General features: G+C 42.3%; 1 long non-coding RNA gene across 1 annotated transcript; it reads left to right on the top strand.

Moving 5' to 3' along the window:
• Positions 1-1873: 1873 nt before the first annotated feature.
• LOC106584463 (uncharacterized) lies at positions 1874-20856 on the top strand. The gene is made up of 2 exons (XR_014382327.1): positions 1874-2113; positions 17708-20856. It is a non-coding gene; the product is annotated as an uncharacterized LOC106584463 (long non-coding RNA).
• Positions 20857-22239: the final 1383 nt, after the last annotated feature.

The following is a 22239-nucleotide window of genomic DNA, read 5'->3' as shown; positions in this document are numbered from 1 at the left end:
CCGCAATGAAGATGGTAAAAAGTCATCCAAAATGTGTAACATTTTATCAGTGGTGGAAAAAGTGCCCAATTGTCATGCTTGAGCAAAAGTAAAGATACCTTAATGGAAAATGACGAAAGTAAAAGTCACCCAGTAAAATACTACTTGAGTAAAAGTATTTGGTTTTAAATATATTTAAGTATCAAAAGTAAAAGTATAAATCATTTCACATTCCTTATATTAAGCAATGCAGACGGCATGATTTTCATGTTTTTCCGCAAGATCAGAGGCAATAGGGATGACCAGGGATGTTCTCTTGATAAATGTGTGAATTGACCATTTTCCTGTCCTGCTTAGCATTCGAAATGGAACGAATACTTTTGGGTGTCAGGGAAAATGTATGGAGAAAAAGTACATTGATTTCTTTAGTAATGTAGTGAAGTAAAAGTAGTCAAAAATATAAACAGTAAAGTACAGGTACCCCGAAAAAACGACTTAAGTAGTACTTGAAAGTATTTTTACTTAAGTACTTTACACCACTGCATTTTATTTATGTTAGCAGACTTAGAATTTTGTTTAAAAATATCAAAAAATAAAAATAGATATTAGCCTTAATAGCACAAATACTATTATTGAAAGTAATAGTTAATGAATAAAAAAAAGAACAAAGCTCTGAGCTCCAACAGTGCAGGTGTAAATGAAACAATAATACAAATAATAGTATAATCTATACAATACAATAATATATACAACCAGATAGTTATGGTAACAACATTAATACAAATAACAAAACATGATTTATAAGGCTACTATGAATAATAATAGTAATAACAATGTTAATAATATTATTATCAACATCATTATTATCACTATTATTATTATTATTTTAATCAACCTTAGAATCCCATTTAAATACCATTTTTATTTAGCCCATTCATATTGCACAATGTTCAGTAAGTTTTTCATATTGGACATACTGTACATATTGACATGCATATAGTGTCGCAGTAAAAGAGGGGGTCCATTTTATTCATGAGCACCTCTAGTTTCCAAATCCCAGATGAGCATCACTGCTCATTTTGCGGCCAATCAGTTTAAATCCAATCGTTTTTTCATATTGGCCATACATATTGCACCATGCACAATTTTCTGTATGATGTGTCACAAAATGTGTATCCTCTGAGTGTAAACTCTGGGTGTGGATTTGGAAACTACAAGTACTTCCGAGTAGAATGGACCCCCCTTTTACTGTGACCCAACGTACAGGAATTATGTACAGTGTACAGTGCAATAAATGATACATACACAAACAAAAAACATTGTCGATTTAGGTTTGAAAAAATAATAAATAAATAAAATTGTATTGGTCACATACACATAGTAAGCAGATGTTATTACAGGTGTATGGAAAATGCTTGTGTTCCTAGCTCCAACGGTGCAGTAATATCTAACAATACACAACAATACACACAAATCTAAAAGTAAAAGAGTGGAATTAAGAAATATTAGGATGAGCAATGTCGGAGTCCGGAGTATAAATATGTATATACATATATGTGATGGGATGTATAAAGATTATGGAGAGTATGTGGATAGAATATGTAGTATATCTAAAGAATACATAGGATAAAATAGTGTACAGTATGTTCAGCAATAGTCGAATAGGATGGGTTTGACTAGAATACAGTATATACATATGAAATGGGTAAAATCACATCGTTTCTTATGGAAATACTTTTAATTATTCGGTGTGCTAACTGGTATAAAACAGATCGATAATTGTGAACATTCTCCATCATTTTCGCCCTAATTATTAATTTACAACGTATTTAGGACGGTACTCTTATTCTGAAGGATTTCAACGATTCGTAACTCGGAAGTACATAGTTATTCTTGTCTGCTTCGTAGCGGTATGGATATATAAAGCAACACAGCTAGTTTATCAACTTGAATTGTCTAAACATGTCTCAAATACGGTTGTTGAGGGTTTTTCTGAACGAGAGATTAACAGCTGCTGCTGAGGAGATATTCGGGGTCGTTGAAAAAACGGTAGCAGAGTATCAGGAGGAAGTTGTCCGTCTACAGAGGCTGCTCGACATTGTTCTTCAACCTGAGATAAACATGCCCAGAGCAGGTAGGCTATCTATAGCACCTCCAGCAGGTGGCGTTTTTTCGTTGTTTCGCCCACTGTTTTTATGTGTATAACTCACGTCGGAGAGTTTGGTAAAGTTCAAGCATAATCCTTTGCTCTGTTATAACACGTTACAGGTCACAACATCCTAATCAGACACTCATAATGCAGCTGTTTTATATATCCTCGATAGGGGCCCCACAAGCGCCATCTCTGGGTTGGCATTTCGCCCATTATCTTAACATCTTCCTTTTCATATATAATTAGGTCGAGCACTTCATACCATTTTAAAATCACAGTGAAAATACCTATTTACATTATCAACACTCTTTTTTTTATAAATGTTTATATAAGATTTAAAAAATAATTGTTTATCTCTAAAGGACATAGTCACCATACTGCATGGCGGTCTTACGTTAGCCCTTGTCCTAGTGTGTTGTACTGGTACCATATTGGGCACCTCTGGGACGTTGGGCACCTCTGGGACGTTGGGCACCTCTGGGATCCTCAGGTCCTCTCCTGGCTCTTCCACAGCCTCCTGAAATTGTGGAGGCACGGTCGGCAGAGAACTGCCCAGGTGGGGTCTTCCCCGTCTCCTCATTATGTGTCCTGCCCACACCATCCTGAGGATATTCCCAGTCTTCCCATGTGGCCCTCCTGTGCCCTATGCTCTCCTGGACTGGGTGTATGTCCTTATGGTTTCTTCGATACTTTCGGCCCTTTACTTCCACTTCATATGACCTTGAGCTGATGTGCCCTATGCATGTGCCAAGACTCCATGTGGCATCCCTGGCGCGAGGTGACAGGAGCACTCTGACAACTTGGCCTTGTTTTATTACAGGCAGATTTTTTTGCATGCTGGTCATAGTAATGTTTTGACTTGTTCTGACATGCACGTTTGTGTGCCTGAACATCCCCAATGACTTTTGGTGCGAGGAGCTTGGGAGTTGTTGGCAACAGAGAGCGTGTGCGTCTAGACATGAAGTGCTCTACAGGACTGCTGCCAAAGCCCTCTGTGGGAGTATTTCTCCACGCAAAAATGGCTTGCCACACATCTGTGCCTTTGTGATGAGAGTTTTCACTGCTGACTCCGCCTTACCATTACTCTGACTGTGGTATGGTGAAGAGGTCACATGATGCAACTCCCAGGCTTCTGCAAACAAAGCAGTCTTGACTCAAACTGTGGGCCATTATCCGTAACTACACCACTGTCAGGTATGCCATATCTGCTAAACTGCTGCTTACAACAGTCGATGATGCAAGCGGCTGTTGTGTCAATCACTTTCTTCACCTCCCAAAAATCTGAATAGTGGTCGACTATAATCAGAAAAGGAACATTCTTTACTGTGAACAGATCCATTCCCACTTTAAACCAAGGATGTGTTGGTATGTCATGTGGCTGCAGCATTTCTTTTTGCTGTTTAGGTAGATTAGCATTACATATTCTGCACACAGCCACACATTTTTTAATTTCTTGGGTCATACTGAGTCTGACTTTCCTGAGACTGGCTTCGACCCCTGAGTGCCCTGCATGGATATGAGTGAGAATCATCGGGCGTAGAGTTTCTGGCACTACCACCCTGTCGCCTTTGTAGATGACCTCTTGCTGCATTGTGAGTTCGTCTCTGTATGTCCAGTAGTCCCTCACCAGGATTGGCGTACTCTTTCTTGTGTCCGGGCCAGCCTCTTAGGATAAAAGACTGAAACATTCGAGAAGTCTTGTCCTCTGCTGAATGAGTTCTAATAGCATCCTGTGTCTGCGGGGAGATGTTTTGATCAGTAGCATGGTTCACATCTTCAAACTCCGCCTGTACAGCATATACTGTCTCATTTGTCCGATATCGCGGGTGACTAGTTGTTTGTAGTGCTGCTCGAGACAAGAAATCTGCAATGTGAAGCGATGTTCCTTTTTTTGTATACTACCTGTAGTTGATAACGCTGGAGCTTTAGGGGCAGACAGAATAGGTTTTTTGAAGATGACCTCAAGCAGCTTGTGATCAGTGCGCACTGTGATAGAGTGCCTACCTTGAAGGTATTGATCAAAACGGTCACAGGCGAACACTATGGCTAGGCACTTCTTTTCAATTTGGGAATATCCTTATTCCGTGGGTATCAATGTCCTTGAAGCAAATGCAATGGGCTGCCCCTTCTGCAGGAGCGCTGCCCCTAGGCCTTTGTCACTTGCATCACATTGTAGGGTCACTTCTTCAGAGGTCATAGTACCTCAGTATTGGTTGGTTGCTTACCAATTTATTAATTTGCTCCAATGCATCATCATGTTGAAGCAAGCCATGCCCACAACACATCTTTATTGGTCAGCCGACGCAATGGCTCGCATACGTCAGACAGATGAGGTAGGAATTTGGCTAAGTAATTTACAAAACCAAGCACTCACTGCACTGCTTTTGCATCTGTAGATGGTGGCATTTGCTCTACTGCCTCCACCTTCTTGGGGTCTGGCTTCAGGCCTTCAGCTGTCAAAATATGTCCCATGTATGTAATACTGGTGAGTCTGAGCTTAACTTTGTCTTTATTCAGCTTTAGATTCATCTCCCTTGTTCTTTGTAGGAGCTGAGTCAGGTTGTGGTCATGGTCCTGCACTGCTTCTTCCATTGTACCACCACAGCCGTATACCAGGATGTGCATCATGTTGCCTTCGCTGATATTCCTCTGCAGCTGGTTTCACTCCAAAAGGTAACCTTGTCCACCGGTATCTACCATGTGGTAAGGTAACTGCTCTATTCATCCAAACGTACCTGCCAGTACCCAATTTTTGTATCCATAACCAAAAAGATTTTAGCTTTTATCAGGCTTGGCAGTATCTCTTCGATGGCATTTGGTAATGTGCCCTACATAAAGCTTTGTTCAGGGCACTTGGATGGAGGCAGACTCTTATTTTGCCAGGCTTTTCCACCACAACCATGTTGCTTATCCACGTAGTAGGTTTGATGACCTTCGTAATGACACCCTGTTCCTCCATTGAATCAACAGCCTTTAGTATCTTTTCCTTCAGTGGAATGGGGATTCGACGGAGAAGCTGTTGAACTGGTCTAACATTCATCCACCATCAGGTGGAGCTCACCTGGCAGAGCCCCCAACCCTTCAAAAACGTCCTCAAACTGTTTCAGTATTGCCTCTGAGGTGTTCAAGTCTGATGGGACCTTTTTGTTTTTCTTTAGTGCTAACATGATGAAAGACATGTTGGTGGTTGAGCTGTAGCAACTTATGCTTTTCACAAGTTTCTGCTGAATGAGAGGCTTTTGCAAGGTTTTCACCACTTTAGCACATGTTTCCCCATCATGATTGACTTGTAGTTCACACTCCCCTACTTGTGTAATAACCAAGCCACCGTACAGCCTTCGCCTTGCCTTGCTTGGTTCTGGCTTTGCATCTCCATCCTGCATTACTTGCATAAAGTCTCTAGCTGAGTATATTGACAGTTGTCTAACTGGCATTTGATACTGCTGCTAGGATCATAATCACAGTTATCACATGTCAGTAGGATAAGCTTTAAGTTTGTAAACCATTTATCTTTGCCACTTTGAACAGAATTAACATCTGTCATGTTTAGCATGTCCGCTTCTTCATCATTATGATCACTGCATGTATCCTGTTCTAGCAGATTGACAGGCTTACTTTGTCTTTGTCTGTACACTTCAGCAAAATTTGTTTTTTCCACTGAATTTGCATATAACCCCATATGCTGGTCATTTGGCTCTTGCGTGTGTTGATCCACAGTACATGCACCCATTTTTAGTATTTTTCCGCCTTAGATCACTGTCCGATGAATTATGTTTCCGTTTTCTATCGACATGGTCTCTGTATTTGTTCTGAGTGGCATAATTGACAGATTCTGCCTATTCAGGGACAGTGTTCATCTTTTTTAATTGGATCTACGTCTGTCCGCTTGCTCTGCTTATATCTATGGCTTTAGTCAGCGTAAGTTGTGGTTGGCGCAGGATACTTGCTCTTACTCTGTTATCTTTACTGCCAGGGGAGGAAAATGGATTTATTCAAAGATAACGCATCATACGGGGAGGTAGATGTTCATGCTCCCCTGTCCTCAGTGATTCTCTCTTGTGATTCTCTCCACAGAACAAAGGGACAGGATGTTTTAGTTTTAGAACCCAGCCCTAGCCTGTGGTTGACCAATTAGAAATACTTGCAATTAAACTGGGCCAATGGCCAAATAAGTATCCTATTTCAGGTTGGACCAATGAGAAAGTGCAACACGTAGCTATGAGTTCAGGACTGACATTCCTAACAGATGTTGAACTGAAAAACCAACTATTTCCATTGATAATTCCCTATTACAGAAAAAAACACTTTCCATTGATCATTAGTACTCTATTGACTCTCGTCCTCTGCGTTGTGTATTTATCTTCAAAATATTCTTACACAGCCAATCACAATTCTGTCTCTGATCATTTCGTCTCTCATTGACCCGAAATCACATGAATCCGACAATTGACGCAACCTCACAACATATTGACCAGACGTCTCTGCTTGAGTTTGTTCACATGTTAAAAATGAATCTTTCATAAATCACATTAAAGGTGGGTTCAAAATGTCTTTATGAAACATCAAGGATTTTCTAAGAAATTTTTTCTACCCTCTTCCCCAAGATGTATGTGATGCTGAACATATGGCACTCTCTTCCAATAACACTGAGCAGTGTTGCCACTCTCACATGCGGGTCTTTTTTTATCTAAGCAAAGTTTTTTTTTGTATGGAGATCAATGAGAGTGTCGAATTTGGTCAACAACAAAAAATGTATGGCTTATTTGCTTCTTGAGGATTATATGACGTTTCATGATGCTTCATTTGTTACGAGTGTACTGATTTATAAGTAGGACACTTATTGGAGTTGTCTCGAGATGGCTTTGCATATTCATAGTTGAGGCTAGTAGCATAGCATCTCTCTCCATTGACTACAAGCGGTTGATGTCAACAACCCTCATTGAATATTCAAAACAGGATTACAGTAATGAGATGTATCCACTAGAGGTCGACCGATTTCAAGTTTTCATAACAATTGGTAATCTGCATTTTTTTGGATGCCGATTACATTGCATTCCACAAGGAAACTGCTGTTACGCGAGTGCAGGAAGGAGCCAAGTTAAGTTGCTAGCTAGCATTAAACTTATCTTATAAAAATATCAATCTTCACACAATCACTAGTTAACTACACATGGTTGATATTACTAGGTTAACTAGCTTGTCCTGCGTTGCATTTAATCAATGCGGTGCCTGTTAATTTATCATCGAATCACAGCCTACTTCGCCAAACGGGTGATGATTTAACAAAGGCACAATCGATGCACGAATGTACCTAACCATAAACATCAATGCCTTTCTTAAAATCAATACACAGAGGTATATTTTTTTAAACCTGCATATTTAGTTAAGAAATTCATGTTAGCAGTCAATATTAACTAGGGAAATTGTGTCACTTCTCTTGCGTTCATTGCACGCAGAGTCAGGGTATATGCAACAGTTTGGGCCGCCCGGCTCGTTGCAAACTAGTTTGTCATAATTATGTAAAATTCTGACAAACATTGAAGGTTGTGCAGTGTAACAGCAATATTTAGACTTAGGGTTGCCACCTGTTCGATAAAATACGGAATGGTTCCTTATTTCACTGAAAGATTAAATCTTTTGTTTTTCGAAATGATAGTTTCCGGATTTTACCATATTAATGACCAAAGGCTCGTATTTCTGTGTATAATATAATTAAGTATATGATTTGATAGAGCAGTGGTAGGCAGCAGCAAGCTCGTAAGCATTCATTCGAACTTTACTGTGTTTGCCAGCAGCTCTTAGCAATGCTTGAATCACAGCGCTGTTTATTACTTCAAGCCTATCAACTCCTGAGATTAGGCTGGCAATACTAAAGTGCCTATTAGAACATACCATAGTCAAAGATATATGAAATACAAATGGTAGAGAGAAATAGTTGACGTGTCATAATTCCTATAATAACTACAAGCTAAAACATAACTGGGAATATTGAACCACCAGCTTTCATATGTTCTGAGCAAGGAACTTAAACGTTAGCTTTTTTACATGGCACATATTGCACTTTTACTTTCTTCTCCAACACTGTGTATTTGCATTATTTAAACCAAATTGAGCATTTTTCATTATTTATTTGAGACAAGATAGATTTTATTTCTGTATTATATTAAGTTAAAATAAGTGTTTATTCAGTATTGTTGTAATTGTCATTATTTTATATATATATATATATATATATATAACACACATTGGCCTATTTTTATTTATTTTATTTTTTTATTTATTTTTTTATTTATTTATTTATTTTTTTGAATATTTTTTTTTAGTATTTAAATATATATTTTTTTAATCTGTATCGTCTTTTTTTTGGTCCTCCAATTATCGGTATCGGCGCTGAAAAATCATAATCGGTCGACCTCTAGTATCCACCAATCCAAAGAATGGATAAGCGGGAGCTAGACAGCCCGCAGTGCCGGTTTGTGGACAACGACTCCCATTGTTAGGGCAGAGAGATGTATCTTAATCTTTGCTATAACCCAAGATGTACTCTTAAAGGAGCTGCATGGTCAATCCGACGTCTGCATTGGACGTGCAGCATTTACAGTGTTACGGAAAAAGTCAGGGCATTCATACTTCTTGCGCTTCACGAAGGAAGTTGTCGTCTTTTACTTTGAGATTGGGTTGGTGGATCGCATCAATTTTTTTATGTGCATACACCACCATCTACTGGAGTGTGAGGACAGTCATGGCCTACCTACATAAATGTTCTTCATCAACAAGTCCTGTTCCTCTAAAAAGGTGAAATAGAGACCCAACCCCGTCCAGCCTCTCTAACCCTTTCACACAATCTCATACAGTTCACAAAACATCAACACGTTTCCTCCACTAAACGCTCATCACACAGACTTGTTTAATGTCTCCCTATCATCCACAACTTGGCATTCAAACCTGTGTGCCCAAACCGTAGTCTACTCCACACAACTTCCTCTGTCCTACATCCCATACTCCTCACCTCTTCCTTTACTGACCGGTGCACGCCTACCCTTACTACTAGCATCCCACTCCCTTTAACGAAGATCGGGCCCTTTTGCCCGGATCAAGGACTTGACTTCCCTGCGGCCCAGCGAGACCTGAATATTTACCCCTCTTGCCTCACCGCACTCTTAGCCACCACATCAGCCTTCTCATTACCCTCTACACCTACATGGGCGGGAAACCAGCAAACGCTTATCACCACTTCCATCCTCTCCAATCCCATTAACAGCACTATCGTCTCTACAAACGAGTCTCCCCTATCCAACCTGCCTGTCCTCACACTACTCAACACTGCAGCCCAATCAGAGCAGGTTACCACTCTGAGTAGTTTCAAGGAAGTTGTCAATGAAGTGAGTTTGTGTTTATACAGGACCTCCCGCCTCTACCTACCGTCAACATCTCAGCAACTTTGAGAGAAAACTATCAGAGTTGTCACTAGTTACCACAGCCACAAAGTCATAAACCCCACCTATTTCTACAATGTATCTTCTTAAAATGTGATTTTAAACCTAACCTTAACCATACTGCTAACCTTATGCTTAACAGTTGTGCCTGTTGTTCATGTGTATCTGCCCTCTCATTAGCTAGAATGGTCCCACCTGCTCTTGCCTCCTCCCGACTGCCATCTGTTTTTTGAACTTGGGTCAAACGTTTAAAGTCATCTTAGTGTATGTAAACTTCTGACCCACTAGAATTGTGATACAGTGAATTATAAGTGATAATCTGTAAACAATTGTTGGAAAAATTACTTGTGTCATGCACAAAGTAGATGTCCTAACCGACTTGCTAAAACTATAGTTTGTTAACAAGAAATTTGTGGAGTGGTTGAAAAACGAGTTTTAATGACTCCAACCTAAGTGTATGTAAACTTCCGACTTCAACTGTATATATTAGGCGGTGTCAGAGGAAGGCCCTAAAAATGTTCAAAGACTCCAGCCACCCAAGTCATGGACTGTTCTCTCTGCTACCGCACGGCAAGCGGTACCGGAGCTCCAAGTCTGGGACCAAAAGGCTCCTAAACAAATTGCTACCCGGACTATTTGCATTGACCCCCTTTTTTTGTTGTTGCACTGATTATGCACACTCACATATACTAAACTGACACTCCACAAACACACACTTTCACATTCTTCACATACACTGCTGCTACTCTGTTTATCTATATTGATTGCCTAGTCATTTTTACCCCTACGTACATGTACATACACTACATGACCAAAAGTATGTGGACAACTGCTCATTGAACATCTCATTCCAAAATCATGGGCGTTAATATGGAGTTGGTCCCCCTTTGCTGCTATAACAGCCTCCACTCTTCTGGGAAGCCTTTCCACTAGATGTTGGGCTCCCGAGTGGCGCTGCAGCGTAAGGCACTGCATCTCATTGCAAGAGGCATCACTGTAGTCCCTGGTTCGAATCCAGGCTTCATCACATCCGGCTGTGATTGAGAGTCCCATAGGGTGGCACACAATTGGCTGAGTGTCATCCAGGTTTGGACTGGGTAGGCTGTCATTGTAAATAAGAATATGTTCTTAACTGACTTGCCTAGTTAAATAAAGGTTAAAGAAAATAAAAAATGTTGGAACATTGCTGCGGGAACTTGCTTCCATTCATTAGTGAGGTCGGGCACTGATGATTAGGCCTGGCTCGCAGTTGGCATTCCAATTCCAATTCAATTGTTCCGGAACTCCAATTTGAGCAGCAGCAGCTGAAAAATGAGCTCCTACAAATATTGAAATTTACATGGTTTTTAGAGTGAAGTACATCGGAAAAAAGCAAAAGAAAACTGCAAGACTGAATAGGAGAAAAAACAAGCAACAAACAAAGAAGATAGGCTTTTGAAAAATAACTATTTTTCATAAAATTGTAGTTATCTTAGCTAGCTGACTTGTTTACCAGTTGCTAAGCAGTTGCTAGGGACTCTTTTGGAAGAAGCTAGCTAGCTAACGAAGAACAACAAAGAATATCTAGTTAACAGAAGAAAAGAGAAAATCAGGACAGAAGAAAAAGGATATCAAAGTGAAACAGTTCTCTAAAGACACAAGAGACAATAATACAAGAAACAACACTTCTGTAGCTTGTCAACTATGTGTCTGTCTATCCCTGTTCTCTCCCCTCTGCACAGGCCATACAAACGCTTCACACCGCGTGGCCGCTGCCACTCTAACCTGGTGGTCCCAGCGCGCACGACTCACGTGGAGTTCCAGGTCTCCGGCAGCCTCTGGAACTGCCGGTCTGCAGCCAAAAAGGCTGAGTTCATCTCAGCCTATGCTACCCTCCAGTCCCTAGACTTCCTGGCGCTGACGGAAACATGGATTACCACAGATAACACTGCTACTCCTACTGCTCTCTCTTCGTCTGCCCACGTGAGCATCGAGCCAGCGGGGTGGTGGCACTGGAATCCTCATCTCTCCCAAGTGGACATTCTCTCTTTCTCCCCTGACCCATCTGTCTATCTCCTCATTTGAATTCCATGCTGTCACAGTTACCAGCCCTTTCAAGCTTAACCTGTTGGGTCTAGGGGGCAGCATTTGCACGTCTGGATAAAAAAAATGTACCCGATTTAATCTGGTTACTAATCCTACCCAGTAACTAGAATATGCATATACTTATTATATATGGATAGAAAACACTCTAAAGTTTCCAAAACTGTTTGAATGGTGTCTGTGAGTATAACAGAACTCATTTGGCAGGCAAAACCCTGAGACATTTTCTGACAGGAAGTGGATACCTGATGTGTTGTATTGACTTTAAACCTATCCCATTGAAAAACACAGGGGTTTAGGAATATTTTGGCACTTCCTATTGCTTCCACTAGATGTCACCAGCCTTTACAAAGTGTTTTGAGTCTTCTGGAGGGAGATCTGACCGAACAAGAGCCATGGAACGGTGATGTCCCATTAGACACCTGGCGCGCTACTTCATGTTGGGTACCCTCGTTCCAATACGTTATAAAAGAGTATGCATTCGTCCACCTTGAATATTATTCATGTTCTGGTTAAAAAAGGCCCTAATGATTTATGCTATACAACGTTTGACATGTTTGAACGAACGGAAATATATTTTTTCCCCTCGTTCATGACGAGAAGTCCGGCTGGCTTACATCATGTGCTAACGAGACGGAGATTTTTGGACATAAATGATGAGCTTTTTTGAACAAAACTACATTCGTTATGGACCTGTGATACCTGGAAGTGACATCTGATGAAGAGAATCAAAGGTAATGGATTATTTACATAGTATTTTCGATTTTAGATCTCCCCAACATGACGTCTAGTCTGTATCGCAACGCGTATTTTTCTGGGCGCAGTGCTCAGATTATTGCAAAGTGTGATTTCCCAGTAAGGTTATTTTTAAATCTGGCAAGTTGATTGCGTTCAAGAGATGTAAATCTATAATTCTTTAAATGACAATATAATATTTTACCAATGTTTTCTAATTTTAATTATTTAATTTCTGACGCTGACTTGACTGCCGGTTATTGGAGGGAAACGATTTCCTCAACATCAATGCCATAGTAAAACGCTGTTTTTGGATATAAAAATGAACTTGATAGAACTAAAAATGCATGCATTGTCTAACATAATGTCCTAGGAGTGTCATCTGATGGAGATTGTAAAAGGTTAGTGCATCATTTTAGCTGGTTTTATGGTTTTGGTGACCCTGTCTTTGACTTGACAAAACATTACACACAACTCTTGTAAATGTACTGTCCTAACATACTCTAAATTTATGCTTTCGCCGTAAAACCTTTTTGAAATCGTAAAACGTGGTTAGATTAAGGAGATGTTTATCTTTCAAATGGTGTAACATAGTTGTATTTTTGAAAAATTTGAATTTTGACATTTATTTGGATTCAAATTTGCCGCTCTTGAAATGCACCTGCTGTTGATGGAGTGCACCACGGGTGGCACGCTAGCGTCCCACCTAGCCCCAAGAGGTTAACATCCTTATCATTTATCGCCCTCCAGGTTCCCTTGGAGAGTTCATCAATGAGCTTGACGCCTTGATAAGTTCCTTTCCTGAGGATGGCTCACCTCTCACAGTTCTGGGTGACTTTAACCTCCCCACGTCTACCTTTGACTCATTCCTCTCTGCCTCCTTCTTTCCACTCCTCTCCTCTTTTGACCTCACCCTCCCACCTTCCCCCCCTACTCACAAGGCAGGCAATACGCTTGACCTCATCTTTACTAGATGCTGTTCTTCCACTAATCTCATTGCAACTCCCCTCCAAGTCTCCGACCACTACCTTGTATCCTTTTCCCTCTTACTCTCATCCAACACTTCTCACTCTGCCCCTACTCGGATGGTATTGGGCCGTCCCAACCTTCGCTCTCTCTCTCTCCCGCTACTCTCTCCTCTTCCATCCTATCATCTCTTCCCTCTGCTCAAACCTTCTCCAACCTATCTCCTGATTCTGCCTCCTCAACCCTCCTCTCCTCCCTTTCTGCATCCTTTGATTTTCTCTGTCCCCTATCCTCCAGGCCGGCTCGGTCCTCCCCTCCTGCTCCGTGGCTCGACGACTCACTACGAGCTCACAGAACAGGGCTCCGGGCAGCCGAACGGAAATGGAGGAAAACTCGCCTCCCTGCGGACCTGGCATCCTTTCACTCCCTCCTCTCTACATTCTCCTCTTCTGTCTCTGCTGCTAAAGCCACTTTCTACCACTAAATTCCAAGCATCTGCCTCTAACCCTAGGAAGCTCTTTGCTACCTTCTCCTCCCTCCCCCCCCTCCTCCCTCTCTGCGGATGACTTCGTCAACCATTTTGAAAAGAAGGTTGACGATATCCGATCCTCGTTTGCTAAGTCAAACGACACCGCTGGTCCTGCTCACACTGCCCTACCCTGTGCTTTGACCTCTTTCTCCCCTCTCTCCAGATGAAATCTCGCGTCTTGTGACGGCCGGCCGCCCAACAACCTGCCCACTTGACCCTATCCCCTCCTCTCTTCTCCAGACCATTTCCGGAGACCTTCTCCCCTACCTCACCTCGCTCATCAACTCGTCCTTGACCGCTGGCTACGTCCCTTCCGTCTTCAAGAGAGCGAGAGTTGCACCCCTTCTGAAAAAACCTACACTCGATCCCTCCGATGTCAACAACTACAGACCAGTATCCCTTCTTTCTTTTCTCTCCAAAACTCTTGAACGTCCCGTCCTTGGCCAGCTCTCCTGCTATCTCTCTCAGAATGACCTTCTTGATCCTAATCAGTCAGGTTTCAAGACTGGGCATTCAACTGAGACTGCTCTTCTCTGTGTCACAGAGGCTCTCCGCACTGCTAAAGCTAACTCTCTCTCCTCTGCTCTCATCCTTCTAGACCTATCTGCTGCCTTTGATACTGTGAACCATCAGATCCTCCTCTCCACCCTCTCCGAGTTGGGCGTCTCTGGCGCGGCCCACGCTTGGATTGCGTCCTACCTGACAGATCGCTCCTACCAGGTGGCGTGGCGAGAATCTGTCTCCGCACCATGCGCTCTCACCACTGGTGTCCCCCAGGGCTCTGTTCTAGGCCCTCTCCTATTCTCACTATACACCAAGTCACTTGGCTCTGTCATATCCTCACATGGTCTCTCCTATCATTGCTATGCAGACGACACACAATTAATCTTCTCCTTTCCCCCTTCTGATAACCAGGTGGCGAATCGCATCTCTGCATGTCTGTCAGACATATCAGTGTGGATGACGGATCACCACCTCAAGCTGAACCTCGGCAAGACGGAGCTGCTCTTCCTCCCGGGGAAGGACTGCCCGTTCCATGATCTCGCCATCACGGTTGACAACTCCCTTGTGTCCTCCTCCCAGAGTGCTAAGAACCTTGGCGTGATCCTGGACAACACCCTGTCGTTCTCCACTAACATCAAGGCGGTGACCCGATCCTGTAGGTTCATGCTCTACAACATTCGCAGAGTACGACCCTGCCTCACACAGGAAGCGGCGCAGGTCCTAATCCAGGCACTTGTCATCTCCCGTCTGGATTACTGCAACTCGCTGTTGGCTGGGCTCCCTGCCTGTGCCATTAAACCCCTACAACTCATCCAGAACGCCGCAGCCCGTCTGGTGTTCAACCTTCCCAAGTTCTCTCACGTCACCCCGCTCCTCCGCTCTCTCCACTGGCTTCCAGTTGAAGCTCGCATCCGCTACAAGACCATGGTGATTGCCTACGGAGCTGTGAAGGGAACGGCACCTCCATACCTTCAGGCTCTGATCAGGCCCTACACCAAAACAAGGGCACTGCGTTCATCCACCTCTGGCCTGCTGGCCCCCCTACCTCTGAGGAAGCACAGTTCCCGCTCAGCCCAGTCAAAACTGTTCGCTGCTCTGGCACCCCAATGGTGGAACAAGCTCCCTCACGATGCCAGGACAGCGGAGTCAATCACCACCTTCCGGAGACACCTGAAACCACACCTCTTTAAGGAATACCTAGGATAGGATAAAGTAATCCTTCTAACCCCCCCCCCCCTTAAAAGATTTAGATGCACTATTGTAAAGTGGTTGTTCCACTGGATATCATAAGGTGAATGCACCAATTTGTAAGTCGCTCTGGATAAGAGCGTCTGCTAAATGACGTAAATGTAATGTAAATGTAATTCATCCCAAAGGTGTTCAATGGGGTTGAGGTCAGTCACGTTCTTCCACACCGATCTCGACAAACCACTTCTGTATGGACCTCGCTTTGTGCACGGGGACATTGTCATGCTGAAATAGGAAAGAACCTCCCCCAAACTGTTGACACAAAGTTGGAAGCACTGGAACTTAGGGGCATCCGCCAAACCCAGTCGGACTGCCAGATGGTGAAGCGTGATTCGTCACGCTTTACACCATTCCAGCCGACGTTTGGCATTGCATATGGTTATCTTAGGCTTGTGTGCGGCAGCTCGGCCCATTTCATGAAGCTCCCAACAAACAGTTCTTGTGCTGACGTTGCTTCCAGAGGCAGTGTGGAACTTAGTAGTAAGTGTTGCAACCTGAGGACAGACAATTTTTGCGCGCTACACACTTCAGCACTCGCCGGTCCCGTTCTGTGAGCTTGTGTGGCCTACCACTTCGTGGCTGAGCCATTGTTGCGCCACTTCACAATAACAGCACTTACAGTTGACCGGGAAAGCTGTAGCAGGGCAGAAATTTGACAAACTGACTTGAAAGTCACTGAGCTCTTCAGTAAGGCCATTCTACTGCCGATGTTTGTTTGTCTATAGAGATTGCATGGCTGTGTGCTCAATGTTATACACCTGTCAGCAACGGGTGTGGCTGAAATGGCCGAATCCACTAATTTGAAGGAGTGTCCACATACTTTTGTATATATAGTGCACTACTTCAATTACACAGGAGATTGGTGACAACTTAATTGGGGAGGACAGGCTCGTGGTAATGGCTGGAGCGAAGTGGAATGGTATTGTTCTGGAAATTCTTACACAGGGACACAAAGTAAATCTTAAATGAATCATTGTTTATCAGCGTGCTGGAGAGGTTCCAACAAACTTGATGCACCATAGTGAACGTCTGTAAGGAGCTCTAACGGGGCAGTCCTGTTAGTTCTCTTATATACTGCAGACAAGTTATTTATGCATGATTTAGCTTATTCATAATTCATTCATCATTAACATTTGCTTCATTCATGTGACCACCAATACTGGGTCATGCATGTGACAGACCAATACCTCACGAGGCTTCTTCTCTAAGCTGAGACCTTGAAACTGAGATATCTTTCGTTCTCAACAAGGGTCTGGGTGTACTGCCGAATTGCAGATCCTAATAGTGAGGGTTCGTTCAATCAGTCACGGTTATTAGAAAAGCACAAACATAACATTTTCCATCATTGCACGGACAGGAAGAAAGAACTCTGGAGGAAAAAGGTGGAGGTGTATGTTTCATGATTAACTACTCATTGTGTGTTTGTGGTTAACGTACAGGAACTGAATTTTGTTTGTTCTCTCTATCTGGAATGCCTCACCATCAAATGCCGACCGCATTACCTCTAGAGAGAGTTCTCTTCAGTCATCGTCACGACCATGTATATTCACATTTAGATGGAATATCTGGCTGTTTTGGCTGCCTGAGCCAATTCGCCTCTAAGCAGAACATATAAGGCCCTTGGACTATAAGGAGTAATATTAGGGTCCTTTAGTTCATTATTGGGCTACCCAGGCCCATGTTGTGCATCTAAGGGTTAAGAACATAAATTGTGGATGAATGATATTACATTGTATTGCACCCACTAAACTTTTTCCACTGATCCCTTCTCCAATATTCATGTAATCTGTTGTTGCTAGCAATATTCATAAATACAATTGTATTTATATTTTGAGATCTGGTCGCGGACTCCCTGCAGTGTCGGACCCACTTTGGGAACCCCCGGCTAACTCGTTAAGTTTGTCTAGCTCAACCTTAATTTTTTAAGACATTGGATGTCAAAGGTAGTTATTTTTGTTCAGGATTAAAGTTTATTTATTTTAGATTAGTAGACGTTAATTATTGCAGGCGTACCAGACAGGAGGTAGGTCTACATGTCATTGAGTTTTCTGTTTCATCCTTTCTCCTTTCCTCCAGACCTCCAGCAGCGTACTCTCTCTGTCTCTGTCTCTGAAGAGGAGGTTCCCCCTGAGCAGCAGCAGTGTGAGCTGGAGTGGAGCCCCAGTCTGGGACAGGAGGACCCAGAACCCACACAGATTAAAGAAGAGCACGAGGAACTCCGGAGCTGTCAGGGGGAAGAGCAGATTCAAGGGCTTGAGGCAGATACCATAGAATTCATATTCAATCCCGTCTGTGTGAAAAGTGACCGTGATGGAGACCCAACTCAGCCCTCACATCTCTATCAAGCCCAAAAGGAGGGAAACGGAGAGAGAGACACTCTACCCAGTACTACAACTGAAAAGATCAAAGCAGAACCTGATGGAGAGGACTATAGGGAATCAGAACCAACCAGTGTCTCTCAGCCTTTCTCTGCTGTAAATCCAGACTGTTCTGCAGTTCAGAATGAAAACAGTCAAAGTGTCAGTGGTATGGAGACTGGAGGACCTCAATCAGGTTTTAAGTCAGTCAAATCAAAGAGAATAGAGATGGTAAAAGGACAAAGGTCCCGTATCAATACTAAGGGTAAGAAATCTACACAGTTGTCCCTCCTGAAATCACCCAGTCAAGGTCATGCTACTCCTTGTTGTAAGGTGTGCGGTAAGTATTTTCATCACATGGGTTCATTAATTAAACACGTGCAAATTCATACAAAGGATGAAGAAGGTATTTGTGGTGTGTGTGGAAAATGTTTTCAGTCCACAGAAAGTATGAAAGATCACTTCCAAACTCACATTGCAGATAGGTTTTGTTGTCATGTTTGTGGTAAAGGGTTCACCTTAAACAGTAATCTAAAAAGACACATGAGGAGCCACACAAGAGAGAAACCATATGGTTGTCATTATTGTGGCCAAGGATTCAGCACCGGCAGCACTCTGAATAGACACATTAGGATTCACACAGGGGAGAAGCCATTTTGCTGCCCTGATTGTGGCAAATCATTCACTCAGAGTGGACATCTAAAAATACACATGAGGACCCACACAGGCGAGAAACCACATAGCTGCCCTGATTGTGGCAAAGGATTCAGCATTGCCAGTAATCTGTCAGTGCACATGAGGATTCACACAGGAGATAAAAGACAAAAGGATTCAGCGCTGGCACCAATCTGAATGTGCACATGAGAACTCAGGGGAGAGACCATTCTGATGTCCTCATAGTAGAATGTATTTCCCAATCAGGTACATGGAATAACACACACCAAGGAAGCACTTTAAATGTGTGATACTGGCAGTATTTTTCTAAATGATAGAACTCTGATAAAGTAACATGAAGAACAATCACAAGAGGGAGAAAACATGACAGTGTGCTGTTTGGGGAGAGGTCTGGAGACAGACGATTGAGAGGCACATTGTACAGTGCCCTCAAAAGTATTCATACCCCTTGACTTATTCCACATTTTGTTGTGTTATAGCCTGAATTCATAATGGCTTAAATAAAAGTAAAAAATCCCCTCATACATCTACACACAATGCCCCATAATGATAAAGTGAAAACTTTTTTTTTTTGAGAATGAAATCTTATTTACATAAGTATTCACACCTGAGTCAATACTTTGTAGAAGCACCTTTGTCGGTATGTCTATCTGCTTTGCACATCTTGATGTGGGGATTTTCTCCCCTTCTTCCTTGCAGATTTTCTCAAGCTCTTAAGTTAGATGGGGAGTAGCGGTGAACAACAAGTCTTTCCACAGATTTAATGGGATTCAAGTCTGGGCATTGGCTGGGCCGCTCAAGGACTTTCATATTCTTGTTCTGAGGCCATTCCAGTGTTACTTTGGCTGTATGCTTGGGGTCATTGTCTTGTTGGAAAGTAAATCTTTGCCCCAGTCTAAGGTCATTTGCACTCTGAAGCAGGTTCTCATCAAGGATTTGCCTATATTTGGCTCCATTCATTGTTCCATCATTCCTTACCAGTGTCTCAGTCCCTGCCACTGAAAAGCATCCCCATAGCATGATGCTGCCGCCACCATGCTTCACGGTAGGGATGGTTTTCTCCAGACATAGTCAATTGGATGCACCTGAGCTCAATTTTGAATGTCCTAGCAAAGAGGTGTGAGTACTTATGTAAATTAGATATGGGTGTATTTCATTTTCAGTAAATTTGATTTTTTTTCTAAAAACATGTTTTCACTTTGTCGTAAGAGGGTATTGTGTGTAGATGGGTGAGAATGATTTATTTGATCCATTTTGAATTCAGGCTGTAACACAACACAATGTGGTATAAGTCAAGGAGAATGAATCCTTTCTGAAGTCCTTGTATATTCCACTCTTAGGTGAATAAAATATGACTGAATTACAACTTCAACATAAGAACAATACATCACCCGACGCAGCCACCACTGTCTAACAGAGAGCAGTCCGTGGATTTCTGAGCAACAATAGTCCCTGCTCATTAGTTATAGGATGACAGAAAGACATCTGAAACTATGTCCTCCATCTCTACATAAAATGTTTTTATCAGTATGTTGAAATTTGCCACATTACATCTGTTAATTCCATGGTAACTCTATGCACAAGGACCACCTTTTAACAATTTCCACAGAGGATTTTACAAAAACACATTTATAGAAAGAACTGTGCAGATCCAAAGTTTGGTAACAGAATAAAACTGTGTTATACTGTAATTCTGTTACCAAACTTGGCATCTGCACAGTTTTTCCAGTAAATGTGTTTTTATTTTATTTACTGTGTAAATTGTTCAAAGTAGTCATTGTGCATATAGTTGTATGGTTTGTTAAACTTAGGAAATCAATGGTTTTGTTTTGGCATACATTATAAAGTGAAAAAAATCAGAGTCTCAGTGTAATTCCGTTACCATGGAATTGCTCTATAAAGTAGTTTTCGCAATATCAGTTACTTTTGTATATCAGTTAGTGTCCACAGGAGCTGAAATAATCCTACCATTATTATTACCTCTGAGCTTGATGCCAATATCCACTCTGAGGGGAAAATACATTTCTTTTGTTTTCCATGTTTTGACAAGCATTAAGAAAATTGTTGTGCTATGCTGAAGTGGACCCATTCATATACTGTAAATGAACCTTCTGAAACATGTTTTTTTCCTATTCTAGAGATTGTACATTTTTCTGACTTTGTATAACAGAATAAATGTTGATAACACATGTTCATTGTGAGGTGTCATTGCCTGCACATTTCTTTTCCCTTTGACTGTGTTCATTGCACTTTTATGAAACATTGGAACCATTGAAATGTTTAACAGTTACAATACATTCGGAAAGTATTCAGACCCCTTGACTTTTTACACATTTTGTTACGTTACAGCCTTATTCTAAAAATGATTATATTAAACAATTTCCTTATCAATCTACAGTACACACAATACCCAATAATGACAAAGCGAAAACTGGTTTCTAGAAAATGTTGCACATTTATAAAAATAAAACAAATACCTTATTTACTTAAGTATTCAGACCCTTTGCTATGACTTAAAATTGAGATCAGGTGCATCCTGTTTCCATTGATCATCCTTGAGATGTTTCTACAACTTGATTGGAGTCCACCTGTGGTAAATTCAATTGATTGGACATGATTTGGAAAGGCACACACCTGTCTAAATAAGGTCCCACAATTGACAATGCACGTAAGAGCGAAAACCAAGCAATGAGGTCGAAGGAATTGTCTGTAGAGCTGCAAGACAGGATTGTGTCGAGGCACAGATCTGGGGAAGGGTACGAAAAAATGTCTGCAGCATTGAAGGTCCCCAAGAACACAGTGACTTCCATCATTCTTAAACGGAAGAAGTTTGGAACCACCAAGACTCTTCATAGAGCTGGCCGCCCGGCCAAACTGAGCAATCGGGGGAGAAGGGCCTTGTTCAGGGAGGTGACCAAGAACCCGATGGTCACTCTGACAGAGCTCCAGAGTTCCTCTGTGAAGATGGGAGAACCTTCCAGAAGGACAACCATCTCTGCAACATTCCACCAATCAGGCCTTTATTAGTGGCCAGACGGCAGCCACTCCTCAGTATAAGGCACATGACAACCCACTTGGAGTTTGCCTAAAGGCACCTAAAGGACTCTCAGACCATGAGAAACAAGATTCTCTGGTCTGATGAAACCAAGATTGAACTTTGGCCTGAATGCCAATGGTGACATCTGGAGGAAACCTGGCACCGTCCCTAAGGTGAAGCATGGTGGTGGTAGCATCATTCTGTGGGGATGTTTTTCAGCTGCAGGGACTGGGAGACTAGTCAGGTTTGAGTCGAAAGATGAACGGAGCAAAGTTCAGAGAGATACTTGATGAATCCTGCTCCAGAGCGCTTGGGACCTCAGTCTGGGGCGAAGGTTCACCTTCCAACAGGACAATGACCCTAAGCACACAGCCAAGACAACGCAGGAGTGGCTTCGGGACAAGTCTCTGAATGTCCTTGAGTGGCCCAGCCAGAGCCCGGACTTGAACCCGATCTAATATCTCTGGAGAGACCTGAAAATAGCTGTGCAGCGACGCACCCCAGCCAACCTGACAGCGCTTGAGAGGATCTGCAGAGAA

The sequence above is a fragment of the Salmo salar genome, chromosome 23, assembly GCF_965601325.2.
Source record: "Salmo salar chromosome 23, fSalSal1, whole genome shotgun sequence".
Lineage (NCBI taxonomy): Eukaryota > Metazoa > Chordata > Actinopteri > Salmoniformes > Salmonidae > Salmo > Salmo salar.
Note: the sequence above shows the minus strand (reverse complement) of the source record. Positions and strands in the feature narration are given on the sequence as shown.